This window comes from Pinus tabuliformis, chromosome 7, assembly GCF_031772625.1.
Source record: "Pinus tabuliformis cultivar Carrire ecotype Pingquan chromosome 7, CPIR1, whole genome shotgun sequence".
Lineage (NCBI taxonomy): Eukaryota > Viridiplantae > Streptophyta > Pinopsida > Pinales > Pinaceae > Pinus > Pinus tabuliformis.
In genome coordinates, this window is record NC_142293.1 from 1,603,682,263 (window position 1) to 1,603,698,639 (window position 16,377).

Consider the following 16,377-nt stretch of genomic DNA (forward strand, 5'->3'; position numbering starts at 1 on the left):
AATTTCTAGTTATCACACCCCACAAAGATTTTCCAGCTCTGAAATAAGTATTCCTGCAATAGCTGATTCTAAGGCCAGATCTTACCCCCCAGGGCCTAGATCTGGCTTCAAGATTTAAGCTGACCTTCAGATCTGCAACCTGCAATGGCAGAACAAACACCCAGAGATAATATATGCAAGGATAAAAACCTAAAACCCTACAAACCAGCTACAAAATTTACAGCTTTGTGACTCTGCAACAACGAGATTTGTAAGTTATCATGAATAATATTTTCAGAAGTTCAATTTTACTATGAGATACTTTAGAAAAACTCTCATGCATTCATAAGATAAAGTTAAATGATAAAACCAGGATTGAAACTGGCTGGGCTCTGCAAGAAAATGCTTTGTGGGAGTTGGTTGGTTCAGCCGAGAACTTCCCCAAACGCCCACTGATTTCTTCAATAAGGGTTTCCTGCACAGCTTACTTCAACCATCAATAAAGAGAGAAAAACAGTACTAGATCCCAGATGCAATGGAGATACCTGCCATTATTTCAGAAATTCTAATACTATTCAAACCCTAGTAAGTGAACAAGATACCTGTGTTCAACAATACTCTAAATCAAGCTATTACTAATGGCTGAAAAATAAAGATATGCAGAAAATAAAACAACTCACAGCACTTCAGGGGAGTAACACCAGCAAGATTTCAACCCGAAAGTCTTTCTTTATTAGCACCAGAAAAAGTTTACAAGAGAGCTTTCTTTAGCACAAGACTCACAGATCGAATATGATCTCAAATGACCCCTAGCACCCTATTTAAATGAAAAATTCCCAACAGCTAGTTCGAGTGATCCACGTCAAAATGATCTCGACCGTCGATGAGGATCAAGAAATCTCTTAATCTCATCCGTCGAATTTTTTAATGCATTAAAAAATTGAAATTTTGTATTTATTTACTCAAAAATATTATTATTTTATTATTTCTATTTTTTTATTTTATTTTATTATTTATTTATTTATAATTTATTTATTGTTTTTTTTTTTCAATTTTTAATGTATTTTTAAATAGATCCTCGAACTTAGCCTTTGGAAAAATCACCTAGGAACTAGGATTTAGGACTTAGGAGGGGATTAAAACATTTTCTAACCCTCAAGACACTTTACATCATGACTTTTACAACTTTACATCTCAAGGGGGAAAACCCATTTGACATAGACCCTCATAAACCACCAAGTTCTGCGACACAACTATAATCTAGCAGATTAACACACTAGGATTCCTCTAAGATTCTAATGACAAAATTCATTCCGGCTTTGGGGTTAGGCTGAAGGAAAACTCTGCTGATCATGGATCGGTGAGACAAAAAACCTTCCGGAACGTAGATTATCACTCGAAAATTAGGTCCACCAAGGCAATTTACATATATGACTCATATCTGCTAAGATTATTTACAATTCACACATGCAGATTGGGTTTACAACATAGTATGATCAAGTCGACGATGACTGTCGAATGGCACGGACATGTCAATTAAGTGCTATCCTTTTTGCGAAGAAAAGGGGGTATACTTGCTATGGGGAGTTGACACGTAGTGGTCAACATTTGGCTCTACTTGGGGACACGTTGCTGCACTTGCAGGAATGTGAGAATCCAAAATCTGCATTCACGCAACACACAACAGAAATAAGTAGTGTCCATTCAAACATCATCATATAACATTTAAGCACATGAAAGATAGAAGCTCTTCATTTATTAACAAGGAAAGTAAATCTAATCCTAAATCGGAAATAAAATGCTGAAATAACAAGGAGTAGGGTTAGAAATACAATACAAAGGATGCCTTATGGCATTAGATATCATCTTTGAAGAACAACTTGAGCATTTGGCCATTTGTAGGGAGATCAAGTGGTTCGCCATCCAATCTGCTCAAGTGAAATGAGTTTGGTCCAGCTACGTCTCGAATGATGTATGGTCCTAGCCAAAAACTGTCAAACTTCTTATGTTTTCCTGGTTTTTCATTCTTGCTGTCCCAAAGCAGTACCATATCTCCCACCTGCAAAGATCTAGATCGAGAGAATTTATCAAAGCTTTTCTTAATGTTAGATTGATTTTTACATATAGCATCAAAAGCTGTCCTACGAGCTTCATCTAACTCCACAATCTGATCTATTGTATTCTGAACACCATCTTTATTAGTAGAAAAATTCTGTAGGAGCTGATAAGCTAGGAATTTCAGGTGCACAGGTAAGGTTACATCCAAGCCATAAACTAATTCAAAGGGAGATTTACCAGTAGCTTTCTTCTTAGTGATTCTATCTGCCCATAAAGCATACTTGATTTTGCTATCCCATGATCTCTTATTATCTCCTACTATCTTCTTGATAATGGTTATGAGATTCTTGTTACTTGATTCAGCCAGACCATTACCCCGAGGATAGTAATTTGACGAATGAGATAAGACAATGCCATACTTGAAACAAAAAGATGAAAACTCTGAGGAACTAAAAGCTTTGGCATTGTCAGTAGTGATCTTAGCAGGGACACCAAATCTAGTAATGATATTATTTTCAATGAAATCCATAATAACCTTTTCAGTGGCATTCTTAGCAGGAATGGCTTCAACCCATTTAGTGAAATAATCCGTAGCAGTCAAAATCCATGAGTAGCCATTGCTAGAATTTTCATGGAACTTCCCTATGAAGTCCAGACCCCAATGCTGAAAAGGTGCCTCTACAATGACAGGTTGTAGGGGCAGGGCAACAAGCTTCTGTTTCCTAGTGAATAGTTGACAGGCTTGACAAGCTCTAACAAACTTGTGCACATCAGAAAAAATTGAAGGCCAATAATAACCAGCTCTCAGGATTTTGTGGGCGGTAGTTCTAGCAGCATAATGACCACCACAAAATCCTGAATGAAACTCAGAGATTAATTTCTTGGACTCAACGTCATCAACACACCTAAGAACTATGCCCTCAGGATTTCTCCATCCAAGGCCATCCTTCATAAGGCAATACTTAGTGGCTTTTAGTCTAAGAGCCTTCTCTTATGAGCAACTAAATGGTTAGGACATGCAAGATTCATCAAGTAATAAACTATGTCCTTGTACCACTCATGCTCTCCTAATCTTTGCAACTCCGGTGAAGATAGATCGCTAAGACAAAATAAACCAAGAGGCCTTCTCTTATGAGCAACTAAATGGTTAGGACATGCAAGATTCATCAAGTAATAAACTATGTCCTTGTACCACTCATGCTCTCCTAATCTTTGCAACTCCGGTGAAGATAGATCACTAAGACAAAATAAACCAAGAGTCTTTTCATTACCTTCGGTCAACATTTGAGCCAAACCTTGGCCTTTGACTAGCTTGGTGGGTCTGATCTCTAAATCATATTCTTGTATTTTAGTAACCCACCTAGCATGAGTCCCTAAGCAATCGGTTTGAGTTAATATATCTTTAACAACAGAATATGGAATGAAAGCAATGATTTTAGAATAACCCACATAAGTTTGAAGTGCTTAAGAGACTTGACCAGGGCATAAGCTTGCTTTCCCATGGTATTGTACTTCAATTCAGAATTCTGAAGCGCTCTACTCATGAAAGCAATAGGCTGCTCGTGACCATCTTTATTCTTTTGTAGCAGGACACCAGCAATGGTATCTTCGGAAGCGAAAGAAAAAATCATGAAATCCCTGGAATAATCGGGACTAATAAGACAGGAGCTGTTGCAATAGCACATTTGATTTCTTGAAAAGCCTTTTTGCCGTCTTCTTGCCAAACAAATTTTGCATCTTTCTTTAGAAGACTTTGAATAGGCTTAGCTATTTCTACATAATTTGGAATAAACCTTCTAATAAAATTTGTCTTTCCAAGGAAAGACTGAAGGGATTTAAGATTATGAGGGAGGGGAATCTTTTGGATTGCTTCAATTCTTTCAGGATCAATCTTGATTCCATCCTTAGAAATGATATGGCAAAGTAATTTCCCTTCCGTTACTCCAAAAACAGACTTAGCTAGATTCAAAGAAATCCCGTATTCTCTACATCTATCGAAAACCTGCCTAAGATGATTTACATGATTGATACCATCTTTAGAAAAAACAGTAAGATCATCTTGGTAAATTTCAATAAATTTCCTGATTAACCCTTTGAAGGCATAATCCATAGCCCTTTGGAACGTAGCCCCAACGTTGGTTAATCCAAACGACATTCTGATGTATTCAAAGGTACCCCATGGCATTGTGAATGTGGTTTTATGACGATTTTCATTTTTAACCCATACCTGATTGTACCCAGAAAAACCATCTAGCAGCGACATCATTCCAGAACCGGTTACTCTTTACAACAAAGTCTCCATGTTTGGCAAAGGGTAATTATCTTTCTTGCATGCTAGATTAAGGTTTCGAAAATCGACGCAAAGTCTTATAGTACCATTCTTTTTCCTAACAATCACCAGATTTGAACACCATGTTGAATGCCTTGTTTGAGTGATAATTCTTGCTGCAAGCATTTTCGCAAGCTCTTTCTGAACCAAGGGGGCTAATTTAGGATTAATTTGCCTAAGTTTCTGGCGAAAGGGTTTAGCATTTTTATCTTTTATTTCCATGACATCTTCCCTATAGCCCTTTAATTCATCATAAGAAAAAGCTAAAACATCTCGATATTCGCGAAGTAAATTAGTTAACTTTTTTCTTTCCTCCACACTAGTACCTCTACCAATTTTAACCATCTTTGGGTTTTCAGAAGTACCAATGTTTATCTCGAGATATTCGCCTGGGACCATCTTATTTTCTTCTCTCAACTTCGTGGCATCATGCCGATCAAAATGTTGCTCTAAGGCAACCACATTCCTAGGAGTAGGATTTAGGATATGCTCATAATTTAAAGATCCATCCTCCTGAGAATCTATCCGGAAATCTTCAAACTCATCCAGACTATTAAGAAAACGAATGACCTGTTTTTCATCATTAAAGACTTGCCAATGCTCTGAGTTATCTGGAACAGATGGTCTAAATATTACTTCCATTTTGATCTTATCATTAATTAGCTCATCAGATAACTGGAAAGTAGTAGCAGCTACGACAAGTTCATCTGCCAAACTATTTTGCTCTCTTGGGATAGCTTTGAGGTCAAGGGCATCAAAGTGCTCCATAGTATCCCACACAGTGTTTCGATAATTCCTTAGTCTTTGATTTTTGCATGTGAATTTATTTTTAAGCTGCATGATAACTAAATCAGAATCCCCCTTAATGCTAAGCGACTTAATCTTCAAAGATTTTGCTAATTCAAGACCCAACAATATAGCCTCATATTCAGCGACATTGTTGGTTGCTTCAAATTCTAATCGATAGGCAAACTTGAAAATGTGATCAAGGGGAGATTTAAGCACTATTCCAGCACCTTTACCATGCCTAGACGATGCACCATCGAAGTACATATACCAAACTTTATCCTTGAGATCCTTAATCTTATCATCGAGAGGAATTATGAAATTAGACATGATGGCATAGTTCCCAATGTCAGATTGCTCTTTGATTATCTCATTGTGAGGTCTCTTAGGATCTTCGACATGAAATTTTCTTTCGGGCTCTCTATTTAGTCTTACAAAACCATCACCCCTAGGAGAAGGAATCATAGCATATGACCAATTCATTTGAATACTCCCTCCTAGATCAGAGGCCCACTTTCTAGATAAAAGCATACCCCAAGCATCAGGCACATCCACAGCAACAATATCCATGACAATCATGATGTTTGGGTAAACTGATAGATGAACTTGCAAATCTTTGATCAAACCATGCACTTCAATTTTCTTAGAATCCATGGCACATATGTTAAAGTAAGGTCTAGAAACTCTTAAGTTAAGCTGTTCCATGACCCTTTTAGTCATTACACAAGCTGATGCACCAGAATCTAACATGCAATTATTCAATTTATATCCATTAACTAACAAGGTGATAAAGAAAGGCTGGTGATCTTTGTTATCTGCATCTAAGCTTTGCAAATATATGGGAGCATCATGATAGTCAACTTCCCAATTCTTCTGTTGAGAAATATTTACTCAAGGACCTTGGATAGCTTTTAGTAACTTATCTCTTTGGGAAGGGATTTTAGCAATCTCGGAGACAGGAACCCAGATTTTTGCATTGTTAAACCAACTTCCCAAATCGACATCTAATCCAGAGTTTAAACCAGGGTTAAAAGTTCGAGGGGGAATTTGATTCCCGCTTTGATCTTTATCCCTTCTCTGGTAGGTCAAACCTTTATCTCTAGCAATTTCCAAGATTTGCTCGGGAGAGGGTTTTTCACCATATAACCTAGCCAAAATGTCATCTTCATTTTCAAGGTTATTTATACTAAAAGCTGATGAAGGATTCATAACATCATGACTATTTTCTTTGACCTCTATCCAATCATCCATAGACAAAGGAAACTTGCTACCTACCACATTTATTTGATCACCTGTCCCAAAAATCCCGTTATCTAAGATCCTTCTAATGATGGGGCAAGTGGCTTCTTCATGAAGAGCATCACAAACCCGACAATAAGGAGGAGCATTATCAACCAAATTAGTTATCGGATTAGGAGGTTTCTGCTCGCTAAACTGACCCTTCTTTTGCCAATTGTTATTTCTGTTATTATTATTTCGAGGTTGGAAGTTTTGCGTTTGTGTTCTCTCCATTTGAATCAACCTATTCTGCAAAGTGGCTATCTCCTTGTTATGATTAATTTCCATGGTTTCAATCTTTTGGAGCAATTTGAGAACAAGTTCGCTTTCAGGCTGTTGAACTGCTTTTCCTTTAGGTTTTTTTAGTTTCGTAGCAGCCCTATCAAAACCTGGGATCTCAGACTTCCCAGATGCTGCCTTGTCCTTTTCAAGCTCTATAGCTAAATTCTGACAATCTCTATAATCATTAAGTCTAGCACGCCTTAATTCATAAGATGGCTCAGGACTAAAGGCATCAATGTAAAAATCTCAAAGAGATTTTTCGGTAGGTTTATAGTCTTGAGGTAATTCTCTAACAATACCATTAAACCTTTTATTAAATTCTTCAACAGTTTCATTCTCTCTCTTTTTTATTATGCTGATAGCTTTTACAAGGTGTCTTCCCTCTTTCTTATCTCCATACTTTTCTTTAAAGGAATCAATGATTGATTCTAAGGAATCAAATGAATTCTGAGGCTTTTCGATAAACCATTCATGAGCATCGCCCCCCAAGGTTAAAATAAAAAGAGTCATTCTAACATCCTCATGATCAAAATTAGGAGACCTTGCATACTTGGCCATCCATATACTAAAATCTCTTAGATGTGAATTTGCACTAATCGCATTATCTCCCTGAAAGCTAGGCAACTTATCTATCCCAAGTGATGGAAGAGCATTAGGATACCCTGGAATGTTAGAAAAATTGCAAGGGGCATACATATCCATGATGTCGTGCCCAATTGGACTAGTAAAAATCAAATGGATATCAGAGAGGGCTTCTTGTCCAAGGTTAACAAGAAGTGTACGAGAAGAGAGTTTGTGTAATCGTACCCTGAGGGCCCTTTCAGGATCAGGAGCAGGATTACACAGACTGCTTGGATGTCTTCTAGTATACACTCTTGAAGATAATATATGAAGTGGAGTCGCCACCTGGACAAGAAGTGAAACACGGAAAAGCTCGAAATGAAAGGACCAAGGACAGAAAAACTCTATCCCCGGCAACGGTGCCCAAAAATGTTGTCGCACAGATTGTCACGACAACGCTCAGACCGAGGGCTGTCACTCTGATCCCCGATTTCTCCGTTTAAGCCTGTCTCCCGTGGCTAAGGGGGGTAGACCCTATGGGAAAATGAATGACCAACTGTGAAACAGTTGGGTTGGGAGACACAAGGAAACAAGCACTAAAATGATTTTACTAAGTTAATAGACCAGCGCCTTATGAAATAAATGACTAAACGATTATTTATCAAATGCTGCAGAAACATGAACCATGTAAAACAAACATTTATCATCAAATAACCCAAGCAATGTAAGATATCCAGTAAATTCACAATGCTTTAACGATGATCTAGCAATTAAACTTAAAGAAAAATTAAATGCTTTAAATGATCATAGAATTTAAATGCTGATCAGTTACCACTTTCACATAGCTAACTTTAACTAAACCTTTAAGTGCATTTAGCCATAGAGAAATGGAACATAAACACTGCAAAATTCGCCAAAATGAAATTTTCAATTTTTGTTAAGCCTTCTCAAAATATTTTAGTTTTTAAATAAAACAAGACTGAAGACTAAGTAAATGAAACTTTAAATCCAAAATTTGAACTAAACTAAAAGGAAACCTTTTATCATTTTTTTTATTTTTTGTTTTATATATATATATATATATATATTTATTTTCATTTACTTCTAACAAAATTAAATCTAAACTAAAATAATTCAAAATCTGAACTATAAGAAAAGAATTTTTTTTATGCCTTTTCAAAGTTTTATAATTTTTAGGAATTTTTTATTTAAAAGGCCGCAACAAAACAAAAATAAAGTCCTAGTACTAAACTAAAGTAAAAGATTTAAATGATCTAAAATCTAATCTAAATCTAAATTTAAAATCAAAACTCTTATCAAAATTAAAATGGAATAAATAAAAAAACGTAACTCAAATGAAATTTAAAAAACCTTTGAGCTATGATATAAATTAATTCTAAAATCTAAACTGAATACAACACTAATCACCTGATCGCATACAAAATTATATGAAATATAAGTCCTAAATCAAATGAAATCTGATTCTAAAAGAAAAAGAAAGAAACTAACTTCATCAAAATGTAAACCCTATACCATATGCATTCCAAAATACGAATCTTAACTACACTACCCTGTTCATAAAAAAAATTACTGAGTGTTTCCGTGTATGCGGGACGACGGAGATGGAAAACGCGTGAAGGAAATGGAGCTCGACATCGACCAAGGAGCAAGGGAGGAGAGGCTACGGGATGGAGAAGGGCCAAAGCGAGAGCCACGCGGATCCAGCAGTTTCAATGGCAGAAATATGCAATAGAAATGCAGCGTGGAGGTAACACACAGGTGATTGCGGATAGCTGAAGGGCCAACAATCTCTATTTTTTATTTTTAATATGCAGGTCTGCGTGAGATTTGACAGCGGCAGCAGAGCAGCGTTTGGTGATGAAAGAGAGCTGGACGTATGGAGAGAGAGTAGCGATTTGCAGGTTTTGCAATGGCGGGATCTGAGGATAGCAGCCACGCAAAGGACGCAGCGTGATAGTGCTAAATGAGAAGCGTAAAGGCTGATAGATAATGAAATCGGTGCCTGCTGAGAACAATACCCAGTGAATATGCTTGCTACAACAAATGGAGTATGTGTTGAAGTTGGAATGGACAGCGTCGGGTTCCAAATTTGTTGGCAGCAGAATAGGGAAAGCATGCAGAGGGAAGAGGACTGCGTGAAAATGATTGGAGCTGCAGCAGATTAAATGATGGAGACTGCGTGAGGTTTGGGATAGCTTGCAAAGCATCAAACCCTCAAATAAAACTTCGAAAAGAATTATGCCAGGACAGATTCCAGAGGGCAAATAAAAATACGTATTTTTTGTTTAAATTTACCAGAGAAATATAATATGCAACCAAAAACTGATAAACCCTTTAAAATTTCTCAGAAATTTGCAAATAAAGTGATACTCCTCTGCTTCAGAATTTCTAGTTATCACACCCCACAAAGATTTTCCAGCTCTGAAATAAGTATTCATGCAATAGCTGACTCTAAGGCCAGATCTTACCCCCTAGGGACTAGATCTAGCTTCAAGATTTAAGCTGACCTTCAGATCTGCAACCTGCAATGGCAGAACAAACACCCAGAGATAATATATGCAAGGATAAAAACCTAAAACCCTACAAACCAGCTACAAAATTTACAGCTTTGTGACTCTGCAACAGCGAGATTTGTCAGTTATCATCAATAATATTTTCAGAAGTTCAATTTTACTATGAGATACTTTAGAAAAACTCTCATGCATTCATAAGATATAGTTAAATGATAAAACCAGGATTGAAACTGGCTGGGCTCTGCAAGAAAATGCTTTGTGGGAGTTGGTTGGTTTAGCCGAGAACTTCCCCAAACGCCCACTGATTTCTTCAATAAGGGTTTCCTGCACAGCTTACTTCAACCATCAATAAAGAGAGAAAAACAATACTAGATCCCAGATGCAATGGAGATACCTGCCATTATTTCAGAAATTCTAATACTATTCAAACCCTAGTAAGTGAACAAGATACCTGTGTTCAACAATACTCTAAATCAAGCTATTACTAATGGCTGAAAAATAAAGATATGCAGAAAATAAAACAGCTCACAGCACTTCAGGAGAGTAACACCAGCAAGATTTCAACCCGAAAGTCTTTCTTTATTAGCACCAGAAAAAGTTTACAAGAGAGCTTTCTTTAGCACAAGACTCACAGATCGAATATGATCTCAAATGACCCCTAGCACCCTATTTAAATGAAAAATTCCCAACAGCTAGTTCGAGTGATCCACGTCAAAATGATCTCGATCGTCGATGAGGATCAAGATATCTCTTAATCTCATCCGTCGAATTTTTTAATGCATTAAAAAATTGAAATTTTGCATTTATTTACTCAAAAATATTATTATTTTATTATTTCTAAGTTTTTATTTTATTTTATTATTTATTTTTTAATTATTATTTATTTATTTATTTTTTGTTTATTTATATCTTTAATTTTTTATTGTTTTCATTTTTTTAATTTTTAATGTATTTTTAAATGGATCCTTGAACTTAGCCTTTGGAAAAATCACCTAGGACCTAGAACTTAGGACTTATGAGGGGATTAAAACATTTTCCAACCCTCAAGACACTTTACATCATGACTTTTACAACTTTACATCTCAAGGGGGAAAACCCATTTGACATAGACCCTCATAAACCACCCAGTTCTGCGACACAACTATAATCTAGCAGATTAACACACTAGGATTCCTCTAAGATTCTAATGACAAAATTCATTCCGGCTTTGGGGTTAGGCTGAAGGAAAACTCTGCCGATCATGGATCGGTGAGACAAAAAACCTTCCGGAACGTAGATTATCACTAGAAAATTAGGTCCATCTAGGCAATTTACATACATGACTCATATCCGCTAAGATTATTTACAATTCACACATGCAGACTGGGTTTACAACATAGTATGATCAAGTCGAAGATGATTGTTGAATGGCACAGACATGTCAATCAAGCGCTATCCCTTTTGCGAAGAAAAGGGGGTGTACTTGCTATAGGGAGTTGACACTTAGTGGTCAACAACATGTAATTATCATGATAGTGAAATCAACCCTAATACATAAGCATATTGATTTGTCAACAATACGAAGAGCGTTGCTGGCGTTGTAATAATTTTTCCATCAAGTAATATACAAGATCAACATTGTTTTGCTATATATGGTCATGGGTTAAGTTTAGTTGGGTGCTCCTTTAGAGATGTGCATAGCTTGAACCCTTGGAGGGGGTCCACTCCAAGGCAAGGCATTGTGCATGCTTTGTATGTATGCTGAAGGAATATATTATAGTTTTATTTTTGTTTATGTTCATTTGTTTTGGTAATTATTATTTTTTATTTCGTAGAAAATGTTTTTGTTGTAGCAAAGGCTATATAAGCTAGGAACTCACTCATGATTATAGTCTAATAACAAAGCAAAAGATGTGTTATCACAGGACTAGACTGCTCATGGTATTACTCTTAGAGAGGAGCCATACATTAGATTTGAAATGATAAGTGTCTATTTATCTTGTCATATGTTTATTTTCCCGCAAGTGTGGTCTGTTTTGTTTTTTGCAATTTCATTTCATTTCCTCGATAATAATGAATTTAATTTTTTTATGATAAGAGTATGTAAGAAAACTAGTGGAAGTTAAGAATTTGTAGCATGCAGATATAGTGCATGACATCTCGCAAGCATTAGTACCCTGAGTTGACAATTTAATGATGATTTATCTTGTTTCCAATTGTATGATAATAAAATAGCTCCTCATTTTGGTGCCATTGCCGAGGAGATGTCAGAGGCGCAATAGTATTCCTTTCACTTGTTTTGAGGACAACACATGGTATATGGATAAGAAAAGAGCAATTGTGCACCACCCTCTTTGTAAAATCTCATATGTAGTGTTTTCATTTAACCTAGGTCATATAGATGCATGCATTAAGAAGATTTTCTTTCGTGGTGTTGTAAGAGCCACCCATTGTACTGATATCTTTTATAGGAAGCTTGGAATAAGTATTGATGAATAAGGATTCCACTAGAGGAAAAGTCAAGAGAGAGGTTATTTAAAGAAGGTTTCCATTTTTTTGTTTCCGACCTTGGTGGTGCTTGGGACAATGCTAAGAGTCAGAGATGCCTCATGAAGTTCCCACATGAACATTAAAAGAAAGTGACAACCATTCCAAGGAGGTATGTTGTACATTATTCATGAAATTTGGAATACGTCCCTTAACTTTGAAACTATAATTCCTGGAGTTCTAAGCATGCACATTAAAATTGACTTATGGTAATTGATTTGTATCTTGAAAATTATGATATGGTTAAATTAGATTTTTGTTAGAGGGATTAATAACATTGAGAGCAACACACTCAAAAAAATTCAGTGATATCCAAATCATACTATAAGAGAGACACCATTTTTTAAAATTTTGTGGCAAGTTTCTATGGAATGCTTGTAGCTATTATTTTCACATTTTGTGTACGTCATATCACAAATCCTAGGTATTGCATATTTGTAATTTTTGGAATGGGGATTTTTTTGCATTAAAATCTATATAACTATGGAAAATCTCACATACTTAGGTCATTGTTTGCGAGAAATAACTTGGTTATTGAATTCTTGTGGCAATGACTTTATCCAACATAGAGTTGGGACAATCCACTTTTGGAAGACCAAATGCATAGATCTTTCAAAACCGTTCCAGGGAATATTCTCCTATGAATCTAATTTTCAGAACAACTGAAATCATGCCATTTCAATATTGTACTAGGAGGTTATGCCCTACATACTAATTGCATATCCTAAATCTACACTCCTAAAACTCGGTTTCCTAGGCTGTTCATTGGTATACTTGACCTATCATTTCTTCACATTTGTAAAAACTGTTTCTAATGGATATACCTATATGAATATACTTTCATCTCTAATTGGAATCAAGTTAATCCATTATTGAACGAAAAGTTATGACAAAAAAAGTGATTATTGGTCTAGTTTGGAAATAAAAAACAGCTATACCCTGCAACCTATTTCTCAGCATTTTTGATATACATTTAAAATCAATTTCAAACCTATTTATACTAGAGATAGCCCTATGAATCTACTTTAATTTGGCTTTGGCATCACTCTGATCAGACATCAGACTAAGGATTTATCATCAAATTACTATTGGGTAGTCTAGGTTGGGCACCACTCAATGTTGATTTTTCACAGGGTCTTTTATTATGATAATTGCTTCTAATGACTTTAATTCTTTTACATATTTTTATCCGTGATTACAACATTAAACAATTACACAAAAAGACATCAACAATACAACATATATAACAATAGGATCATGAAGAGACAACTAAACAAAGAACACAATAGTTTACCCTGGGAACACCCACATGGGGAAAAAGTTAAAACCCAACAACCTTTCTCAAAATTTACTCTCTTTCACCACAAAAATTCGTCCTTCCAAAACTTTGGTTCTGTAATCCTGTAGTATATCAGAAGCTTTTCCTTTCTTGTCACATGTGCGAGAGCCAAGAACAAGATTGAATCCATAAGAGTGAGGGCTAATCGAGAGAGAGGCTTCTCCTTATCTTTGTCCTTCCTCCGCATGATCAACAAAAAACATACTTTCTTGGATGAGTAATCCAAATTGCACATGGAGGAGGTCGAATCACTCTTATTTATATTTTTCTTGCTAGCCGAATAAGTGCCTCTTAGAGGCTAGGTCGACTTGACTAGGAGGAGGCCAACTTCATCTTTTGGAGCCTAAGATTTATCTTTTATAAATTCAAAATTTTCTCTATTTTGACCAACATGAAGAACATGTCTACGAATATTTTATTTTTGACTCTAGCATAAAGAACATGCTTACAAAAATTCATTGAAGGCTAAAATATACATTATGAAGACTGACCATAGTTACAAAATTCAACACTCCCTCTTAACTAGGGAGGTATTCATAATGACTATCTAGATGTTCTCATGTTGATAGAATTTATCTATGAAAAGGTTATAACAAAATCATCATCAACCTTGTTAACATATTTGACATATGGTAAATCATCAACATCATCTACATCTCTAACATCATCAACATCATCTAGTCAACATCTTTGACATATAGCATCATCATCCAATTACCATAATCTAGTCAACAACTTTGACATATGGTAAATCATCAACATCAACTAGTTTCCACAACTGGTCGGTACCACTGACCCATAATCTTGGTCAGTACTCCTGACACATGGCATAACATTTAGCATCAACTAGTCATCATAACTCTGGTCGATACCACTGACCCATAATCTTGGTTGGTACTCCTGACCTAGACTAGTCTTGGTTCACCATCTTGGTCAATCTCTTTGACTTGTGGTGAAACTCCAAAGGCCACACTCTACATGAGCAATCAGGGCCGATGCTAAATGAGCTCCTCATCCAATCTGGAGAGACTGAGCTTGATGTTGAAAGCCACACACTCAATTGAGTGATCCTGAGCTTCTAGGACCATTCTCCCCAATTGGTCAACATCTTTGACATAGGGAAAATGACTGTCCTCTACTGGGCCATTCTCCCCAATTGGTCAAGCTCTTAGACACGGGGAGAATGACTGCCCTCTGCTGGAACATTCTCCTCAACTAGCAACCTCTTTTAGAAATGGAGAATGATTGTCCATGATGCTATCATATCAACACTCTCTCTCACTGAGAGGTATAGGATTATTCTTCAGAAGAATAATTGTCCTTTGATGTTGCTTTCTCATCACTCCCTCTTGCTGAGAGAGACATGCTCTATGACTCCAAGTTTGTCCAAGACAATCTATTTGATAATACTGGAGCCATACTGCTCTCTTTTTGTACTTTGTCTTGGTACTAGATCTTAAGGTGCCTTGATCGGTCATCATTCTGTCATCCACATCTGATTAAACAATCCTGCAATCAGCTTCTGAAGTCACACTGCTTCAGTACAAACTTCATAGGCTGGGATATACTCTTCTTCTGCAGTGCTGAGTGCGACAGATTTCTGCTTCCTGCTTGTCCAAGAAATCATAATAGAGCTCAAACCGAAGCATCCTCTTGAAGAACTCTTCCTGTCATTTGCACTTGCTGCCTAGTCAAAATCTGTATATCCCTGTAGCTATACATCATTGTTTGAGTCATATCTCAAACCATAACTGACTGTTCCATGACCAATTGTACCATGCTGGTACTTTAACACATGTTGAGCTAAATGCCTTGGCTCCACCATAGACTGATATGCTTCCTTCTTGTGATCCATCATGTTGGCTACTTTCAGGTTACCCTAATTGGGTGTTCTTTTTGGAATAGATCCTGTCATGGCAATCCTGGTTGCTCCCTCTGCCACTAATGCTATTAAAGTGGATCGACTATCGAAAATCCTTCACTTTGAATCCAAAGATCTACTCCCCCTGAAGCTAAAGTAGGGGTTCCTGAGGAAACCTTAACTGCTCACTCTAGAACAAATCTTTTTGGTCAATGCTGCTCCTTTTGACACATGGTTTCTTCTGTTATCGTCAGAAAACAAACCATATATAGGATCAACCTTGATCCATTAAGTGTATCAAATATGAGGACCCTGTACAAACCTTCTTTTTGCTTTCAAGTATAAGACCTCATCATGTACCTCACAAGCTTGAGGTAGCTCTTATGTACACTCTTCTTTCATCAAGGAAGTCAATCTCTCCATCCATCTAGTGTAGTTTTTAATAGAAATCATAAAGATAATAATTTTTCAATAGAAGTGTACCTGACCTCATATTCTTCTCCCTCTTATTTGAATAATCCTTCACTTTGTAGTATGTACTTCTTGCCATCTATTGTACACTGTTTGCTCCTTCCGAGTCCAGATCTCATTTAGTACAATATCTCTTAACACAAGTCCTCTTGTCACAAGCTTTGCTTTGTTCTTCCATTCTTTTCATCTGTTGTCACTTGTCAGAGCCTTGGCAACCTTCACTCTTGACTTGTAATCTTCACTAGGAGGTCATGGAAGAACAATTACAACCAAGCAAAAAATTCAAAGACGAGAGACAAATAAGAGAGATATAAGATGCTTATCTTTTGAGAAGAATGTCAGATCCCCCTTGATATTTAATCTTCTTGCATCC

General features: G+C 36.4%; 1 protein-coding gene across 3 annotated transcripts in view; it reads left to right on the plus strand.

The window, feature by feature from the left end:
* LOC149254278 (uncharacterized) overlaps positions 1-16,377 on the plus strand; it is a 129,140-nt gene that overhangs the window by 105,096 nt on the left and 7,667 nt on the right. Inside the window, exon 2 of one of the 3 annotated variants that reach the window (XR_016267133.1) lies at positions 12,258-12,445. The exons of the other annotated variants lie outside the window; for them this stretch is intronic. The gene's annotated coding sequence lies outside the window, so the exon portion shown is untranslated. The remainder of the gene's footprint in view (positions 1-12,257; positions 12,446-16,377) is intronic. 3 annotated transcript variants of the gene reach the window in all.